Here is a 21,105-nt window from a genome sequence, read left to right as displayed (position 1 = left end):
TCTCACACAACAACCAGATCATTTTCTGTAACAACCCGATTTGCACGGAGAAGCTAACTGCCAGTGACAAAGACAGTCCACACATAACTCGCGTCGTATCCTAAATGCATTGCAGCAACACACGTTTTGGGAAAACATCGTTATTCACAAAACATTTAGAAAGGTAAAGACCAGAAGACGTGTTATAAGGTCCGGTCAAACCTTATCCTACCCGGAACGTAGATCAGCGAAGTGCAGTCAAGATACCGTAGGAACACAGCCGCTCCTGTGTTGTTCGAACTGGGCAGCGTCGCCGCTCCAACCCGCACTACAGTCCTCTTTGTTGACGCAACCTTGCCGTCCTGGCTCAGGGCAGGGTCGACGAACATCTCCTGTCAAAGACGACGTCGTAGTCCAGAGTGTTTAAAAACATGTTATAATCAAAGCACGTTCAACAGAGTAGCATTAAGCTAACGGCCGCTCCAACCGTTCGGGCGCTACTGCCCCTGCTCGCGAGACGCCGAGCTAACGGCGCACGCGTCCAGAAGCGAGCTCGCGGCGGCGCGCGAGGAGCTAAAGCTACCCCGCGCCAGGCCTTGGCCTATAGCAGCAAGCTAACGTTACCTAGTGATCACGACATGCTAGCGCCGCAGCTAACAGCTGACTGGCTAACAGTAGGCCCACCTAAGTAGGCCATGCAGCGATCCCAGCAGGCTAACGCAGCAGCTAACAGCTGACTGGCTAACCGTAAGCTAAGCAGCTATCACCTGAACTTGTATACAATGACACAACACTCACCCAGACAGGCCGCCGTTCTGAACCTCTCCTCACTTTTTTAGAGAAAAGAGAAACAAGATGTCAACACTGCTTTACAACGGTGATTTTACCAACACCCGACGGAATCAGCACAATACCAAACTGGCCTGTGTAGCTGGCTTGAACATGGATCTGCCGCTATCGCACATCCATGCACATATCTCCTCGTGAAGGAATACTCTCATTTGGATATGAAAGAAAGGGCTTAACACGGGACAGAGAGAAATCCACTCGTCCAGAAAACACAGGGATCACCAGTGTTAATGGTCGCGGCCCACTAGTTAAACTAAAATGGCTTCAGACCAAGGTCTCCTGTCGTCTAGGAGACTGAACAAAGGACCCTAGCCTGGGCCCGGTTTTCATAAACATTGTCAATTAGTCCCCATAGCACTAACAGACAAGTGGAGCCTGCCAGCAAAACACTACTCACCCAACCTGGAACGCACCGCTTCTCACAACCGCGGCGCGCCACTACAGTCCCTGCACCGCCGGAGGGTTTCACTCCGTCCAGCCGCATCAAGGAAGACTGTAGCTGGGAGGTATGTAGCGGCGTGAACCCCCAATATGAAACCGGTGGAGTTTGTGGAATGATCACCATCTTCCAGACACTCCAGTACGAAGACAATATCGCCGTATTTTCTCGTTTTAAAATAGTGAGAGAGAAAATAAAGATATGATGTCAACGTATTCTCCTTATTCTTCCTTTCCTTAGAGCAATATTTTTCTCTACGTCAAGTGGGCATATGAGCAACACGTTGCTTGTGATGAAATTTGCGAAGGAGATGAGTGTGTGGCCCATCCCGGCTTATGTAGGTAGGCGGATGGGGGTGTGGCCAGATGAATGCTGGCATTTAAAGGTACAGTTGAAATTTATTCAGTGTGCATACGCTGAAGCGAGATTATGCATGAAACGCTGAGCGTGAGCTAGTGTGGCACAGAACTGGCGGTTTTCAGCCTCTCTCTCTGGAGCTTAACGGAGTTTCGAGTTTGGGATTCACCGTGTTGAATGGGGCGTCTGAACTAAGCAAGGACCTCATGCGCATGCGCGGCGAAGAATGCGGAAGCGCCCTTGCACTCTTCCGCTGTCATTAAGCAACACGCGCCCCCTTCACCTCCCATACTGTGAATGAATGAATGAATGAAAACTTTATTTAACAGATTGCAGAATGGGTACAATACAGTACGGCTCAATACATACAATTGTTAAGGGGATGCAGACCTGAGAAAGACGTTTGTCTTGTTTCCATCAGGGTCCCCCATTTTCAATTCATATAGACATTTATGACATACACAACATACATGACATTTATGGCATAGGGACATATAGTCCCTTCTGCGTTCACCATCCTGGAGTGCAGCTAACGCTGCTTCCCCCTGACTGAGTCCCCCTCCACAATACATGCTTCACCTCCCGTGGCCTGGCTCTGAACTACTCGCTCACTCACACCCCCCTTCTCTAACTCTACTAGATCAGCCACCCTCTTTAACTCCCTTATAACATCCTCCACTGTCAACCCCTCCATACCCAAGTGTCCCACTGCTGCTTGCACTACCAACTTGGTCCTAGCTGTCCTACCACTAACCGTCGCCGTTGTAATCACTACACCTGCCACAAAGGCCACTATATCCAACTTCTCCCTCCACACCCTCCTCTTCTCCTCCTGTACCTCCTCTACTGTCAGCTGCCCTTTTAAAACCCAGTTCCCTCTCTTGCTTTCCCTGATCCTCCTGCACTATCCTCACTGCCAACTGCCCTTCTCTAAACCCCTTTCCCTTGTCTTGCTGTCCCTGCCCTACCTTCCTAGCTCAGCTGCCTCCGCATATGAAATCCTACCTTCCCTTCTCACCTGCTGGACCACTACCTCTCGTCTCATCGCCTCACAACCCCAATACCCTACACCATAGGTGTCAAACTCATGGCCCGCGGGCCAAATGTGGCCCACCACGTCATTTGATGTGGCCCCCCAAGAGCTCTGGTAAAAAAAAAAAAAATTAACATTAATCTTGGGTTAAAAAATAGCGGCGTTAAAAGAATTGTGGGTTAATGCGTTAATAAAGCTTTAACTTTGACAGCCTTAGTTATTACACATTCTTACACATACATGTATGTTGAACATCTGAGGTATTGATGAAGTAACAAAGGAAAAAAGGAACAAAGGAAAAAAGCTCTTCGGGATGCGACGTGTGGAGAGGGAAGTGAGGTGACGGGGACTTCGGCCAAGGAAAAGGAGAAGGATAGTGACAGTATGGAGTGTAGTGAGGGAGAGGAGAGCGGGGGAGAAGGGTGGACGATGGTGGAGATGAAGAGTAGGGTAAGTGAGGGGAAGGGGAGTAAGAGGAAGAAAGAGAGGGGTGATAGATTGAGTGGGTCAGAGGATGAGGGCAGAGGGAAGGATTTTGTAGAAGGGTTGAATGTAGTGGTGCGATTTGAGGGAGGAGGTGGTGTTGGGGACATAGGGCCGAGTGTGTTGTCTGACCTCATTGAACTGGAGTTAGGAAGGGTAAGGTACGCAAGGGTGTTAGATGATGGGAACTTGTTTATAGGATGTGTAAGTGTAGTGCAGGTAGAGAAGGCAAGGGAACTAGAGAGCATTGGCCAGGTGAATATCAGTAGAGTAGTGATAGTAGGGGAGAAAAGGGATGGTGGGTGCAAGGGGGTGATTAGTGGTATTCCAATTAAGGTTAGTGAAGAGCAGCTGTTGGGAGAGTTGAGGAGGGACGAACGTAATGGGAAAGTTAAGAGTGTAGAAAGGATGAAGAGAGGGGCAGAGAAGGAGGTGACAGAGACGATAGTCATTCAGTTTGAGGGTGAGGTACTGAGGTTGGTCCGAAAGTGGTATTTATAGGGTTTATGGCATATAGGGTTAGGGAGTTTGTGAAGCATGTGAGCATAAGTATGGGGAGTGTGAACAGGGAGTGGAGCCGAGGTGTTGTAGTTGTGGTGGGAAGAATAGTGTAGAGGGGTGTCAAACTCATTTTCACAGAGGGCCACATCTGTTATGGTTTGACACCGACCCCAAACGCAAACGGCACAGAGAGAGTTGTTTCAGAGTTAGCCAAAATCTAGGGCTTGTTTATTTTACAGAGTAACAGAAAGAACTTGGTTGAGAACAGAAACAAACTGGGAAACAAGCATGTGAGGAATGTTGCTGTTCTGCAGCCTCTCCCGGGGGGGTTACGTTTGAGGAATCTGTCCGTGACGTCAGAGCCGCTCTGCAGAATCCTCCCGGCAGTACTCCGAGGTGGTAGCGGAACAGGGAGAGAGAGAGGGCGGGTTAGCTCAGTGAACAGTTGGGAACTGACAGGTGACAGGTGAAGTGACTTGTCCCAAACAGATAATCCAAGTGACAGAATCTTCGGTGTGAAACACACAGTGAGCAATGTCCAAACAATAATGAATCCAAGTGAATATCCAAAACAGGCAAAAAGGGTGAGAGACAGTCTGAACGAAAAACAGGATCTCTTCAGTGCATTACACACACGAAAAATGATAGAGTCAAAAGACTGTCTTGCAAAAACTCACCAGAGCGCTGTGCGTGAAGCGAGCAGATCAAACAGGGCGAGCGCTTCGTAACGGGGAACGGGTTGTCCAAACGGAATACTCCTCGAGAGTCCTGGGAGGCAAAGCACAGGGAAAAGCAGGCGACGGAAGGAACGGCAAATGCAGAGAATCTATCAGAACGATCCAACAACACTAAATGGGGAATCCGGGTATATAAAGCAAAAGGGATGCTTAATGACAAGCTGTGACAGCTGCGGGATGAGATTGACAAGCGTGTGGTTGGGGGAGCACCAATCAAACGGCATCTACAGGAAGAAGCATGTGGAGAGGAGAATGCAATTAATTAACCGAAAATCTTAAAGGGTGAGCAGCGGGCAAAACCTCACAGTACCCCCCCCTCCACGGGAGCCACCCGGCGACCAGGCCGACCCGGCTTGCCCGGATGGGCACGATGGAAGTCCGTGATCAGGCCGGGATCCACGATGAGCTGTCGGGAGACCCAGCTCCGTTCCTCCGGGCCGTAACCCTCCCAGTCCACCAGGTACTGGAACCCCCGACCCCGTCGTCGAACGCCCATCAACCGGCGGACCTGCCACTGGGGGTGACTGTCCACCATCTCGGGAGGTGGAGGATCAGGAGCTGGAGGCATCAGGGGACTGAGGGAGACAGGCTTAACCCGGGACACATGGAAAACGGGGTGAATGTGCATGGACGCAGGAAGTTTTAGACGCAGAGCCGCCGGACTGAGTACCTTCAGAACCTCGAAAGGTCCGACGAACCGGTGGTTAAGTTTCTTGGCCGAGGACCGAAGCGGGAGGTCCCTCGCGGAAAGCCACACCCTCTGCCCAGGGTGGTACGTCGGCGCAGGAACCCGGTGCCGGTCAGCCCCACGACAGGCGCGCTCAGATGTCCGGAGCAGCGCGGTCCTGGTGATCTCCCAGACCCGTCGGCAGCGGTCGAGGTGGTCCTGCACGGAGGGAACTGCCACCTCCGTCTCCTGTACGGGGAAAAGAGGGGGTTGGTAGCCCAGGGACACCTCAAAAGGTGAGAGGCCGGTGGCGGAACTGACCATGGAGTTGATGGAGTACTCGACCCAGGGAAGGAAACGGCTCCAAGAAGCTGGTCTCTCGGCTGCCACACACCGAAGAGCAGACTCCACGCTCTGGTTCATCCTCTCCGTTTGTCCGTTAGTCTGGGGATGATAACCAGAGGAAAGACTGACCGTCGCCCCCAATCCCTTGCAAAAAGCCCGCCATACCTGGGAGGTGAACTGGGGCCCCCGGTCCGAGACGATGTCCTGGGGAAAACCATGAAGGCGGAACACGTGGTGAGTAAGGAGGTCCGCCGTCTCGGCCGCTGAGGGAAGCTTGGAAAGGGCCACGAGGTGAACCCCCTTGCTGAACCGATCCACCACGGTCAGAAGGCAAGTGTTCCCCTGGGAGGAGGGAAGACCTGTGACGAAGTCCAGCGCCACATGTGACCAAGGACGGCTCGGAACGGGAAGTGGCTGTAACAGCCCGGAGGGTGCCTGGTGGGAGGCCTTGCTGCGGGCGCAGACCGCGCAGGCCAATACGAACTCCTTGACGTCGTTCCTCATGGTGGGCCACCAGAATCGACGAGCCAGGAAGGAGAACGTGCGATGAACGTCCGGGTGGCAGGCGAACCGGCTGGTATGGCCCCACTGCAGGACCCGGGACCGGACAGAGTCGGGGACGAAGAGACGATGAATCGGTACGTTGCTTGGAGCGCGATGGAATCGTAGGGCACGCCTTACCACCCCCTCGATGCCCAAGGTGACGGCTCCTACCACCCTGGCCTCCGGGAGGATGGGATTCGGGTCCTCAGTGGGTGGAGCCCCCTTGGAGTGTAACCGGGACAGGGAGTCGGCCTTCGTGTTGCGGGAACCAGGACGAAAAGTCAGCGAGAAGTCGAACCGACTGAGGAAGCTGGCCCATCTCGCCTGCCGACCGTTGAGGCGCTTGGAAGCGCGGATGTACGTCAGGTTCTTGTGGTCCGTCCAGATGGTAAATGGCTCCTCGGCCCCCTCAAGCCAATGACGCCACTCCTCCAAAGCAGCCACGACCGCCAGCAGCTCCCGATTGCCGATGTCGTAGTTCCTCTCGGCAGGGAGGAACCGACGCTAGTAGAAGGCGCACGGATGTACCTTCTGGTCCGTTGCCGAACGCTGGGATAAGACAGCCCCCAGTCCAGTATCCGAGGCGTCCACCTCAACGATGAACTGTCTCTTGGGGTCAGGGTGGAGCAAGATCGGGGCGGAAGTGAACCTCTTCTTGAGGGAGCGGAACGCAGCACACGCCGCTGGGGACCAGTCGAACGGCAGGGCGGGAGAGGTCAGTCTGGTAAGTGGTTCCGCCACTTGACTGTAATTCCGGATGAACCTTCGGTAGAAGTTGGCGAACCCGAGGAAACTCTGTAACTCCTTCCGAGAGGTGGGTTCAGGCCATTCCTCCACTGCTTGGATCTTGCGAGGATCCGCTCGGGTCAAGCCCTTCTCCACGATGAAGCCCAGGTAGTCGACGGAGTCGGAGTGGAAACGGCACTTCTCCGCCTTGACGAAGAGCCGATTGTGGAGGAGGCGCTCCAGCACACGGCGGACATGCTGGATGTGCTCCTCGAGGGTCTTGGAGAAGATGAGGATGTCGTCCAGGTACACCACCACAAACTCCTCCAGCATGTCACGAAGGACGTCGTTCATGAGCGCCTGGAATACCGCCGGGGCGTTGGTGAGGCCGAACGGCATCACCAGGTACTCGTAGTGGCCCCTGGGGGTCTTGAAGGCGGTCCTCCATTCATTGCCCTCACGGATACGGACTAGATGGTAGGCACTCCGGAGGTCCAGCTTGGTAAAGACGGTAGCCTGGGTGAGAGGCTCGAAGGTGGAGTTGATGAGAGGAAGAGGGTACTTGTTCTTGATGGTGATCTTGTTGAGCTGGCGATAGTCGATGCAGGGTCGAAGGTCCCCGTCCTTCTTCCCAACAAAGAAGAAACCGGCCGCCACCGGGGAGGAGGAAGGCCGAATGAGTCCTGCTTCCAAGGACTCAGAGATGTATTGATCCATCGCCGCCTTCTCCGGAACGGTCAGACTGTAGAGGCGGCTGCCGGGAAGGGGAGCCCCTTGGCGGAGGTCGATGGCACAGTCGTAAGGACGGTGGGGTGGAAGGGCCTGAGCCCTGGACTTACTGAAAACCTCCATGAGGTCGTGGTACTGGGGGGGTATGGTCGAAAAGTCTGGAGGCGGCTCACCAACGGACCTCCGGGGCGGGGGACAGGACGCCGCCTGTAGACACTGGGCGTGACAGGAGGAGCTCCAGCCCTTGATGGTACCGGAGGACCAGGCGATGTGGGGCTCGTGCAGCGCGAGCCAGGGCCGACCCAGGACTACCGGGACAAGAGGGGATCTGGTGATAAGGAACTGGATTCTCTCAACGTGGTTTCCAGCGATGGTCAGCATGACAGGGCAGGTGCGTTGAGAGATGTCGGCCAGGCGGTGTTGGTCCAATGCGAATATCTCCAAAGGCCTCACTAGGTCCTCAAGTGGAATGTTGGCCCGGGTAGCAAACTCGAAGTCGAGGAAACTCTCGTCTGCCCCCGAGTCAATGAGTGCCTCCACCGTGGCCCGTTGGTCCGCCCAGGCCAGGGTGACGCTCATCAGATGGCCAGGTGATGCACGGCTCTGGGAATGAGAAAAACGGCTCACCAGGATCTCCCGGGGTCTCGGCGAGCCTGGTCTTTTGGCCGGGTGGGGCAGTTGGCGATTCGGTGTCCCTCCCGACCGCAGTAGAGGCAGAGACCGGACCTGAACCTCGCCTCACGTTCAGCTTGGCTCAGATGAGAGCGTCCCAGCTGCATGGGTTCCTCCTCGGGAACCCAACGGGAGGGGAAGCTACCACCAGTCGTGTTGGGGGCAGGGCGACCAGCAGTAACGTCACGAGTACGGGGGGTCCGGAGTCCCTCAGGAGGTCCCTGTCGGGCTCTCTCACGTCTTCTCTCCTGGAGGCGTCCGTCGATGCGAATGGCGAGGCTGAACAGGTCCTCGAGGGAATCAGGTTCCTCCCGGGTCGCGAGCTGGTCCCTGACTGCGTCACTGAGCCCCCTCACGAAGGTAAGACGAAGTGCTTGGTCGTTCCAACCGCTCTCCACTGCCGCCAGTCTGAACTCCAGCATGTAGTCGGTAACCCCGCCGCTGCCCTGCCGGAAGGTACCCAACCGGGCTCCAGGGTCCAGACCACGGGCTGGATGGTGGAACACCCTGCGGAGCTCAGCCACGAAGTCTGGATAGGAGAGACAGAAGTCTGCCTCCATTGCCCAGGAGGAAGTGACCCACTGGGCTGCCCGGCCTGAGAGCAAGTTAGTCATATAGGCCACTTGGGCTCCTCTTGAAGTGAAACGACTGGGTTGATGACGAAAAACCAACTCACATTGCATGATGAATGTGCCACAATCCTCGGGGTTGCCGTCGAACAGCCGTGGTTCGGAGAGACGGGGTTCCCGAGGTGCGGGATCGGGAAGCGCGGGGCCTGCCAGGGCTGCGGGGGATGCTCCTGCCAATGTTCCTGAAGGAAGTGGGGATACAAGCAAGGCGTTAACGGTGTCGTTCAGCGTGTGTAGATGGAGGAGAATACTTGATTGTTGTCCTGCCAGAGCGGCCAGGGACCCTTGAATAGGCTGGACCTGCTCCCTGAGTTCCTGTACAGCAGCCGCAGCCGTCTCTAGTTGGTGACTGTGATCCTTGGTTAACTCGATCTGGCCAGCTAGTGCTGTTCTGACTCTCTCTGTGTCGGCTGGGGTCGTCATATTGGTTGGATCGTAATGTTATGGTTTGACACCGACCCCAAACGCAAACGGCACAGAGAGAGTTGTTTCAGAGTTAGCCAAAATCTAGGGCTTGTTTATTTTACAGAGTAACAGAAAGAACTTGGTTGAGAACAGAAACAAACTGGGAAACAAGCATGTGAGGAATGTTGCTGCTCTGCAGCCTCTCCCGGGGGGGTTACGTTTGAGGAATCTGTCCGTGACGTCAGAGCCGCTCTGCAGAATCCTCCCGGCAGTACTCCGAGGTGGTAGCGGAACAGGGAGAGAGAGAGGGCGGGTTAGCTCAGTGAACAGTTGGGAACTGACAGGTGACAGGTGAAGTGACTTGTCCCAAACAGATAATCCAAGTGACAGAATCTTCGGTGTGAAACACACAGTGAGCAATGTCCAAACAATAAATCCAAGTGACAGAATCTTCGGTGTGAGACACACAGTGAGCAATGTCCAAACAATAATGAATCCAAGTGAATATCCAAAACAGGCAAAAAGGGTGAGAGACAGTCTGAACGAAAAACAGGATCTCTTCAGTGCATTACACACACGAAAAATGATAGAGTCAAAAGACTGTCTTGCAAAAACTCACCAGAGCGCTGTGCGTGAAGCGAGCAGATCAAACAGGGCGAGCGCTTCGTAACGGGGAACGGGTTGTCCAAACGGAATACTCCTCGAGAGTCCTGGGAGGCAAAGCACAGGGAAAAGCAGGCGACGGAAGGAACGGCAAATGCAGAGAATCTATCAGAACGATCCAACAACACTAAATGGGGAATCCGGGTATATAAAGTGTTGTATATTCATATATGAATATCCATTAATTACAGCACAGTAGTGAGGTTGCTAACTAGAGGAAGGGAAAGATCACAGTGTGATAGAAAACATGGTCCTCATCTGAGCTCCCAAATTTAGCCAGTAGAGAATAAGTGTGTACAGCCAGACAACCAGCAGCTATGGTCCAATATTCATTTAATTGCAGCGTGGGCCGAGTGGAATAATGCATTGGTTACACACAGGACACTTCAAGCATAATACATGATTGTACAAAAGGATTTGATGCAGGTAAATCACAATAGCCCTCGTTGGCTTTTTACATCAAAAGACAGTATTGTACATACATTTTAGTCATGTTATGTTAATGAAATAAGACCATAGTACTCTTTGTCACCACATGATAAAACCTGGGCCTAAGATAGGCATCTTACTCTAGTTATCACATTATTCCATATACAGTTTCTACTCACATAGGGACAAAGTAGACCATGGTCGTGGTGGTGGTGGAGACCAGAACTCAGACCCCCTGGGTAACGGTGTGTGGCGGTGTCCTGAGCTGGCCTGCCTCTCTATTCTTATTGTTCCAATACTTATAGATTTCATGACCTCACTTTTCTTAACCTAGTTCCACCAATCACCAGTATCTAAACACAGGCAGTCCTCATTTGGTGTCTCCTGTTCGTATGTGTCTGTAACAGCCATGGGTAGCCCCCTCCTTTTTGGCCAGAGGGGGGGGGTTGGACTGTGGCCTCCTTTGAATGAATCAATCATGTTAACATTCCTTCATGCACCATTTTTGACTTTCCCACACATATGGTTCATGCAATGACCTATAGATCTCTAATATCACCCCAGTACAGTCATTGCTTCTAGGCTGATATCAAACATCATAGGAGCAGCACCAACCTTTATTTACCAGACTGAATCTTTATAATATAACTGTGATTTGAAGGAAATGGCTTTATTACTTCCAGTTTTTGACATTCCTAAAATGGTATTCTTCTTTGTAAGTTATTCTTCTAATAGGTTACTATACTCTTGTTTTATTATTCCAACATTGTTTTTCATTTCTAAACTAATATAATGCAATTATGTTTCCTGTGACCTCTAATCTTGGTTAGCGCAGCTGTCTTTACTGCTGTAGTCACCGTTTTTCTGTGGTGTGTGACTGAGTAAACAATGTCGTCATGAGGTGTCGCCTGGTGGTGTTCAACTGATGAGGTCTGATGACTTCAGCCTTAATAGTGCTTGTGTTGAAAACATTAACCCAGTATAGTCAGTGCTTCTTAGGTTAATACTATTCAATTCACAAGAGCCATCCCAAAATCCCATCTACCAAACTGACACTTTGTATTTTCTGACCACATTACTCTGGTCTCACAGAGGCATTTCCGTTTTTGGTCTCTCTGCTGTGCTCAACTGTCACATGTCTAGGTGTTTGGTTTCCTGGGGGGGGTTTGGAATGGCTTTTGTACAACTGTGTAAACAACCCTATAGGCTTGGCCTGCAGGTTTTCTCCAAAATGTGCTCTGAGAGTCTATGTAATACCTACTCTAACATTTTTGATTATGAAATTATGCAGTCAATGTTACCACATTCCTCCCTTTGACATTTTACTAATGTCATATTACAATTATCTTGACTTAATTTCTATACATACTAGCCATCCAATTTAACATAATAACAAAAATCATAAATTTTGAATTTTTCACAATTTTTCTTCTCAATTTTTTCCATTCTTCTTTGGTACATCTCATCAATTTTGGCCTTCTGGTCTTCTTCTTTTCTTTCCCACATTTCTCCTGACTATGGCCCCCTCCCGGGGAATCCAAATGACCCATTCATCCAGAACCCCAATTAACCTACTCTGCCTTAAATGAAACAGTGTTTACCACTCTTTCATCAGGCCTCGTCCTCTGGGCACGTTGAATATGCTAAAAACAATTAACACAATTTAATCTAAACATTACACATTTAAAGTCTAATCAATCACAATTTTTTTTTTTTTTTTTTTTTTAATTACAGTATCCGTTTACATGATCTGGGGAGACAAGATCCATTAGTATCACAATTTTCCATTTTACATTCATTCTCTGAAATAATCCCTTCTTCCTGCTAATTCTTTCTTTAAGATAGTACAATCACGTCTGCATATTTAATTAATTGCTTCCCACCTATCCTCCCCCCTTTTATGACACATAACGGTCATAAACTTGCCACTTCTTGTTCCCTCAGCTCAGTTTTGGCAGAGGAAAGCAGAATTTCAACGAAAATTTTCTTTTACCCATTCTCCTCACCCTGGCCATATCCTTACTTATGTGAATGCATCTATATCTGACCCTGCGTTGTGTTATTTATCCGCTCTCTGCTTGCGCCCTACCAAATCAATGTGCACAAGACAAAGCCCATCAGTATCTATCCAGTCTCGTCCCCGTCCCCGCAGTCCAACCACAACTCCCCAGAGAACCTTGTTTACACACTGTCAGCTCAGTCTTCAGACTGGCCCCGCCCCCCCCAGGCCAGGTCATCCCAGGTCCAGCCATTGATTATCTCATGACAACCCGTCGTCAGACGATTACAGCGTGGAAGTTCCTCCAAACCACATCTGTTCAGTTTTTACAACCTGGCCCCACCCGCATGGGGTTTGTACAGGCAGGGGTCTCTGTGTACAAGAATTCTCTCACCTTCATTGGACTGCAGAGTAACAGGGAAAAACGAAATCCTACGTCACTGCTTCTAATGAAATGTATTCATGTGTCCCCCATCGTCGATCTGCCTTCCCCCTCCCTTTTTCTGAGCTTCGGAAGACACAAGCACAGAGCAAACTTTTTACACAATATGTCAACATACTCAATAAGGGAAGCCATTAATTCCATATGCAAATCGTGGTGGCACTACTTAACTGTCATTGATTTGATCCAATGCATCCCTTCTTCCAACAGTCCTCTCCCCAGATCATTAACAAAAAAACATTTGGGAAGAAAAAGAGAAAAAAAAATCAAACAATTAACCAAATATTCAAATATAACACATCCTCCGACCACATGCCTTGCAATTTCTACATGCGAGACTCCAACCATTCTCAAAATAGCAAAACAATGAAATAAAATATAAACCAGGTTTTCCAAAACCATCCATTCAATATCACATCCGCTTTGACCGTCCCCTTCACACATGTCAGTGACTTTGACACCTCTCAAGACTGAACAATCACCCCTACAGGTTCCTATTCAAACAGCTTTGAGTCCACACAACTACAGATCAAAACACTTAGAAAATAAACCTACAAATGTACATTCACGCTCACTCATACATACAAAAATTAAATTTAAATAAAAGTAGTATCTGTACCAAAATAAAACTTTAAACCTTGAATATGACCTAATCAAACGCTTTCATCCAATTTCTCATTGTCACAACCCATTCAATCCTGAACATCAGAGTTCTTAGAAAAGAAATAAAATCCAAAGCCAATCAAACCTCACAATTCAACATCATCCACACATCCTGAGCACAGGCTGTTACCTTAACCAAAACAAACTCTCATTTAAATTATATGAACTGAAATTAAAAAAAAAAATGACCTCGCTCACTCCTTCACTCCTGCACCAAAATCCCTTTTATACATACTCAATAATCTCTCAACCACACAAAATAACCAACATCCTCTCTCATTCTCAGCCACACAGATCATCTCCCTTGTCCTTTCTTATCACACAATCTTCATTTTACGACATATACTTTCACCACACTCGTTAATCATTTCACATCCTTGACAAACAAAGGTTAGTTTGCTTCTCCCTCTTAACTTTTCTGCTCTCAACCTTTGGCTAATCCAGTACACACTTTCTTAACATACAGTCCTCACTGTATCTTCTACTCCTCACATCCAGAGGAAGTCTGGGAACCCCCTCAGCGATAGACCTCAAAACATACCCAGTGTCCTGAGAGCCAAAGCTAATCCTCCTAATCAAACAGGTAGCCCTCCAATGTAATTAACCTCATCCGAACTGGCTATCCTAATTCAATTACTGTGCTCACTCCTCCATCAGCTGTGTTCTGTATTAGCACGCTTCCTGTCTCAACCTCTCCCCCGTCATAAAAATAACTGTCATCACTTTACAACTGTCTTCTGCATCTTCACCTCTGACCTCTACTTCCCCTGCTTCTAACTGCCTAGCTCCATTCCGTCTCCCTGTTTGCAGCTGTACAACTGTACACTCCTATCTTCACCTCTGTGACCTCTCTCCTGTTGCGTCCAGTCTCACTCCCTGCTTGGCCCCCCTCGGGCCGTTTACTGCTTAGTAAAGATAGCCCGGGTCACTCTTTATGAGTTCCCGTGACCTTCCCTAAATTGCTTTACCACCCATCGACCCTCCTGAAATTCAACAAAAGGTTAGTCATTACACACACAAATCATTTATAATAACTGCTAAAACACAATCTTACATCAAAACAGCTACTAAACAAACCCCCTGTCACTATTATCCCACTGTGACCCAAGGATTCTGCCATCAATATAGATATAACATTCTAACAGTATTTCAACATAGCAATGCAACAAAATACATATCAACAAGCCTACATCTAAAGATTTGCAGCAACATTATTCCAACAGTGTACCAAAATCTGACATCTTAACATCAATGTATATCCTATACAAGCATTTTCATTTTATCAAACTATATTCTAAACTCCAGTCAAACACAACATCATTATTCTAAGCTCACAATTGTACATGTCACACAGATTAAAACAATTACTTTCTTAACACATCATTTAAGTAATAAAATTACAACCTAACTACCCCCCTTGGTAAGGGCATACCCTTGTGTAAAACAACCTTGCTTCCCCCACAGACTTAATGTATATATTTTGTTCCCACTTTTAAATGATACATTTACCCAGAGTAGTTAAATTGTGTGTCTAACTTGGTCACAGGCAAACGAAATCATTCCCTTAATATAGACTCACTGCAATGTTTTGCAGTATAAACCCCAAATTGATTTCCTCCCCAATGACTATCTCCCATAATCTACAACATCACACATGTACACACTTGTTTTGTGCAGTGCACACAGTATTTCCCTTCTCAATAAATAGCCACTGATAAGGTTAGTTGTGAAATTTTAACCTATTACCGGCAACGTCCATCAACTCATCTCATAAAACATTATAGTGGTTAGTTCTCCTTCTTCCTCCTACCATACACACGTGACAAACCGATCCTACTGCATTTTACTTTGTAGAAAATTTTTCCCATTTCAATTATTTCTCCCAACTACCGTTTATCTGTGTATCATGTATGCAATAAAAGTTATGATGTATTTAAAACGGGTGAACAATTCCATGTTTTCCACTGTACTATTTTTAATCTATTACTCTCATTCCCCCCTGGTTAAAAATATACCCCTATGTATCAAAGACAACAACACAACCTACCCAGTTCAGCCGGTTTTATGAATCCCAGCTTAATTTATGGGCATGTATATTAAATCATCCACACTCTGACAACGTCCGCAGCCTATTCTCAACTTTCTCCCTTAAACCAACCACTGATAAGTCACCTATCTCTACCCCTGCGTACACATAGCAATAACAACCACAAACAGAACCACTCCCAGGTCATTTATATAACATAAAGCAAAAATATCCACACTTACCACGTCCCCCGAGCGAAAATAAACGAAACAGCGATCCGCACATGCGCAGTAGCGTCACCATAACGTTGCAACGACAACCAAAATCTGCCACGACATCCTACCGCGTCCACTACTACTCCCAAAACACCATTTCTCATACTCTAATCATCCCATATGTCGCCCGCAAACTCACAAAACAGCCGCATGCAAGCTAATAGCCTAGCCAACCTCCATGCGAGGTTCCATGCGATCCCGGAAGCCCCAAGTTATGCCACGTTCAAGATCCGTACATTCATTCACTCCGCCCAGTACCAATCTAACAATAAACAATTTACACATGTCTAAATACTCACTTTAAAAGAACAAACTATTGTAAAAGAACTTAAAAACATTCTCATATACCAACGCCGTTACACAGATCAACATTAATCATTATCCTTATTCTAGTATGCTCTCCCGCTTGGCCCCGCCTGACCGAAATACACAGTATATCAAACGCCCCCCAAGCTCCGACGCTCCCGGTGACGTCGTCAGCTCCAAAATCCCAGTTTTCTTTGATCTTTACTACATTACTTTTAGACCCCCACAGCCCCGATTTGAAAAATTTCAACGAACATTACACATCTCCTAGGTTCCATCACACATGTCATTCATTCAATTCACTCGACAACGCAACACAGCGACCACACGCTAGTCGCGTCGCGCTCAGCTAATGCTGGCAGGACAGGGGTGTGGTTTCTCCGTTGCAGCCTTGGCCACCTGGTTCATAATAATACAAAAAATACCTTGGCATTCACTCAGAGCTCCTAACATTCATCCATTCAAACACATATACTTAGCAAAACAATGTCCCATTCATAAGCATACCATTCATTAGCACACATTCATTCCAAACGCATTTCCTTGCTTTTTTCACACAATATCCCCCTATGTTCTAATCCCCTGTGCATTATCTACTTCCAAAGTGCTTCATATATCTACTGAGTCCGCGTTGCTATACCCCTGAGAAACCCACTCCATTCATGTATTGTAGCCCGTGAAAAGTTTCAGCAGCGCCCTATGTTGGCTTGGATCGGAGTGTTATATGGCCAAATCGTGTGTTCGACCGTACTCCCCGCCACCCGTAGAGCCCCTTGCATTCATCCACGCGGCTGATGTTCATCAGATATCGACCTTAGCCAATCTGAGCCTAAATGACGTCGGACTAGAAGTGGTAATTCGCTTATGGAACGTCTTCCAAAGTCCATTACTCCGTCGCACCGATTCTAAGTGTGGTTTCTACAGCATTCTAGCCCGAACCCTAACATCTCCCTGTTCTCTGTTTCTCTTCGCGGAACCAGGCTACCCCTGAACTTCACCACGGAACTTTTATTCTACTCTTTAAGATCTGACTACGTTTCTTTACCCTTTAATGAACCACTACGTCACGCACAGTCCCACTTCCCGCTATCTGTGACTAATCCCCGTTCTACTGCTCCTACGCCGGTCCCCTCAAATATGACTAATAACTCTTCGTCGGCTGCCGCTCTTATATAATCTAAAAAAAAATCGCAAGTTTCATCCTCCTGCTCACAACGACATTGCACAAACACGCTGCTCGCATTCACTGTAATACAACTCAAAATAAGCAGGTTCAGTTTTGGACATCCTAATCTAACATCACCACCAGTCCTGTAAGCAAACAATACACATATCCACCCTGGGCCCTACTGTGGCTATACACGACCATCAATATTCCTATTCACCCCATGTCTCTCTCATCCTCCAGACAGCCTCTCACTCTGTACTGCAAATTTCCAACTTCCCGGTTCTTTTTCTGCATGCTCATTATGTGAACAAATCAGAACGGGTCTTAAAAACGGCACCAACTGTTGTATATTCATATATGAATATCCATTAATTACAGCACAGTAGTGAGGTTGCTAACTAGAGGAAGGGAAAGATCACAGTGTGATAGAAAACATGGTCCTCATCTGAGCTCCCAAATTTAGCCAGTAGAGAATAAGTGTGTACAGCCAGACAACCAGCAGCTATGGTCCAATATTCATTTAATTGCAGCGTGGGCCGAGTGGAATAATGCATTGGTTACACACAGGACACTTCAAGCATAATACATGATTGTACAAAAGGATTTGATGCAGGTAAATCACAATAGCCCTCGTTGGCTTTTTACATCAAAAGACAGTATTGTACATACATTTTAGTCATGTTATGTTAATGAAATAAGACCATAGTACTCTTTGTCACCACATGATAAAACCTGGGCCTAAGATAGGCATCTTACTCTAGTTATCACATTATTCCATATACAGTTTCTACTCACATAGGGACAAAGTAGACCATGGTCGTGGTGGTGGTGGAGACCAGAACTCAGACCCCCTGGGTAACGGTGTGTGGCGGTGTCCTGAGCTGGCCTGCCTCTCTATTCTTATTGTTCCAATACTTATAGATTTCATGACCTCACTTTTCTTAACCTAGTTCCACCAATCACCAGTATCTAAACACAGGCAGTCCTCATTTGGTGTCTCCTGTTCGTATGTGTCTGTAACAGCCATGGGTAGCCCCCTCCTTTTTGGCCAGAGGGGGGGGGTTGGACTGTGGCCTCCTTTGAATGAATCAATCATGTTAACATTCCTTCATGCACCATTTTTGACTTTCCCACACATATGGTTCATGCAATGACCTATAGATCTCTAATATCACCCCAGTACAGTCATTGCTTCTAGGCTGATATCAAACATCATAGGAGCAGCACCAACCTTTATTTACCAGACTGAATCTTTATAATATAACTGTGATTTGAAGGAAATGGCTTTATTACTTCCAGTTTTTGACATTCCTAAAATGGTATTCTTCTTTGTAAGTTATTCTTCTAATAGGTTACTATACTCTTGTTTTATTATTCCAACATTGTTTTTCATTTCTAAACTAATATAATGCAATTATGTTTCCTGTGACCTCTAATCTTGGTTAGCGCAGCTGTCTTTACTGCTGTAGTCACCGTTTTTCTGTGGTGTGTGACTGAGTAAACAATGTCGTCATGAGGTGTCGCCTGGTGGTGTTCAACTGATGAGGTCTGATGACTTCAGCCTTAATAGTGCTTGTGTTGAAAACATTAACCCAGTATAGTCAGTGCTTCTTAGGTTAATACTATTCAATTCACAAGAGCCATCCCAAAATCCCATCTACCAAACTGACACTTTGTATTTTCTGACCACATTACTCTGGTCTCACAGAGGCATTTCCGTTTTTGGTCTCTCTGCTGTGCTCAACTGTCACATGTCTAGGTGTTTGGTTTCCTGGGGGGGGTTTGGAATGGCTTTTGTACAACTGTGTAAACAACCCTATAGGCTTGGCCTGCAGGTTTTCTCCAAAATGTGCTCTGAGAGTCTATGTAATACCTACTCTAACATTTTTGATTATGAAATTATGAAATTATGCAGTCAATGTTACCACAAAAGCAAAAGGGATGCTTAATGACAAGCTGTGACAGCTGCGGGATGAGATTGACAAGCGTGTGGTTGGGGCAGCACCAATCAAACGGCATCTACAGGAAGAAGCGTGTGGAGAGGAGAATGCAATTAATTAACCGAAAATCTTAAAGGAACAGAGCGAGTGGGTGAGCAGCGGGCAAAACCTCACAACATCAGGATTATCGTTGCCCTCAAAGGGCCAAAGACCATATAAATGTTAATGTAATGTAAAATAAATGTAGCTACTCATTTACATATTGTTAAACATGTTGTTTCTGTATTTATTACTTATTCAAGTTATACATTTTGCATAGATGTAAAAATATATGTTATGTTATTTTAACAAATAATTTTTGTTGATCAGAACCCCATATTACTCCATCAATCAATGATCAAACCATTCAACAAAATAACAAAGAAGAATATCATCAAATACAAGCTATGACATTAAGTTTGTTCAAAACCTTTTTGTCACAGTCAAGAGGGGCAGAACTAACAACTGTGAGCTGCAAAGAACACGTGGGACAGATGTAGCAGATGTTACAAAAACAAATGGCTGCACACAACCTTGCAGAGGCCATACATCCAACTAATGGAAGATAGTTTAATTAACTTTAATTAACAGATTGCAGAATGGGTACAGTACAGTACAGCTCAATACACACAATTGTTAAGGGGATGCAGACCAGAGAAAGACTTTCGACTTGTTTACATCAGGGTCCCCCGTTTTCAATTCGTAATGAAATTGCTATTATGTGTCTGCATGAACACACAACTGTAACTGTACTCAAAAATAACAAAATAAGGGTTGTCTCAGTTCGCAACTATATTGGTCAAGTTTTGGGTTGGACTTGTTTGCGTCCTGCAGCTTCTTATTCAATTGAGCGAGATGCTTGGTTATGTCACACAGCCAGTTTGCATCTGACAGTTCAGACAATATTTCTTCAACCCTTTGTTACCTATTCCGCCTGGATCTTTTTTGTATTTTGGGCTGTAAAATTGTCAAAGAATGTCTGAGGAGTAAGTGCTTTTTGCTTTTTTCCTTTGTTACTTCATCAATACCTCAGATGTTCAACATACATGTATGTGTAAGAATGTGTAATAACTAAGGCTGTCAAAGTTAAAGCTTTATTAACGCATTAACCCACAATTCTTTTAACGCCGCTATTTTTTAACCCAAGATTAATGTTAATTTATTTTATTTTTTTACCAGAGCTCTTGGGGGGCCACATCAAATGACGTGGTGGGCCACATTTGGCCCGCGGGCCATGAGTTTGACACCTATGGTGTAGGGTATTGGGGTTGTGAGGCGATGAGACGAGAGGTAGTGGTCCAGCAGGTGAGAAGGGAAGGTAGGATTTCATATGCGGAGGCAGCTGAGCTAGGAAGGTAGGGCAGGGACAGCAAGACAAGGGAAAGGGGTTTAGAGAAGGGCAGTTGGCAGTGAGGATAGTGCAGGAGGATCAGGGAAAGCAAGAGAGGGAACTGGGTTTTAAAAGGGCAGCTGACAGTAGAGGAGGTACAGGAGGAGAAGAGGAGGGTGTGGAGGGAGAAGTTGGATATAGTGGCCTTTGTGGCAGGTGTAGTGATTACAACGGCGACGGTTAGTGGTAGGACAGCTAGGACCAAGTTGGTAGTGCAAGCAGCAGTGGGACACTTGGGTATGGAGGGGTTGACAGTGGAGGATGTTATAAGGGAGTTAAAGAGGGTGGCTGATCTAGTAGAGTTAGAGAAGGGGGGTGTGAGTGAGCGGGTAGTTCAGAGCCAGGCCACGGGAGGTGAAGCATGTATTTATAATTGTGGAGGGGGACTCAGTCAGGGGGAAGCAGCGTTAGCTGCACTCCAGGATGGTGAACGCAGAAGGGACTATATGTCCCTATGCCATAAATGTCATGTATGTTGTGTATGTCATAAATGTCTATATGAATTGAAAATGGGGGACCCTGATGGAAACAAGACAAACGTCTTTCTCAGGTCTGCATCCCCTTAACAATTGTATGTATTGAGCCGTACTGTATTGTACCCATTCTGCAATCTGTTAATAAAGTTTTCATTCATTCATTCATTCACAGTATGGGAGGTGAAGGGGGCCAGA

The sequence above is a fragment of the Notolepis coatsorum genome (genome assembly GCF_963971535.1).
Source record: "Notolepis coatsorum genome assembly, chromosome: 15".
Lineage (NCBI taxonomy): Eukaryota > Metazoa > Chordata > Actinopteri > Aulopiformes > Paralepididae > Notolepis > Notolepis coatsorum.
This window is presented reverse-complemented; position numbering follows the sequence as displayed.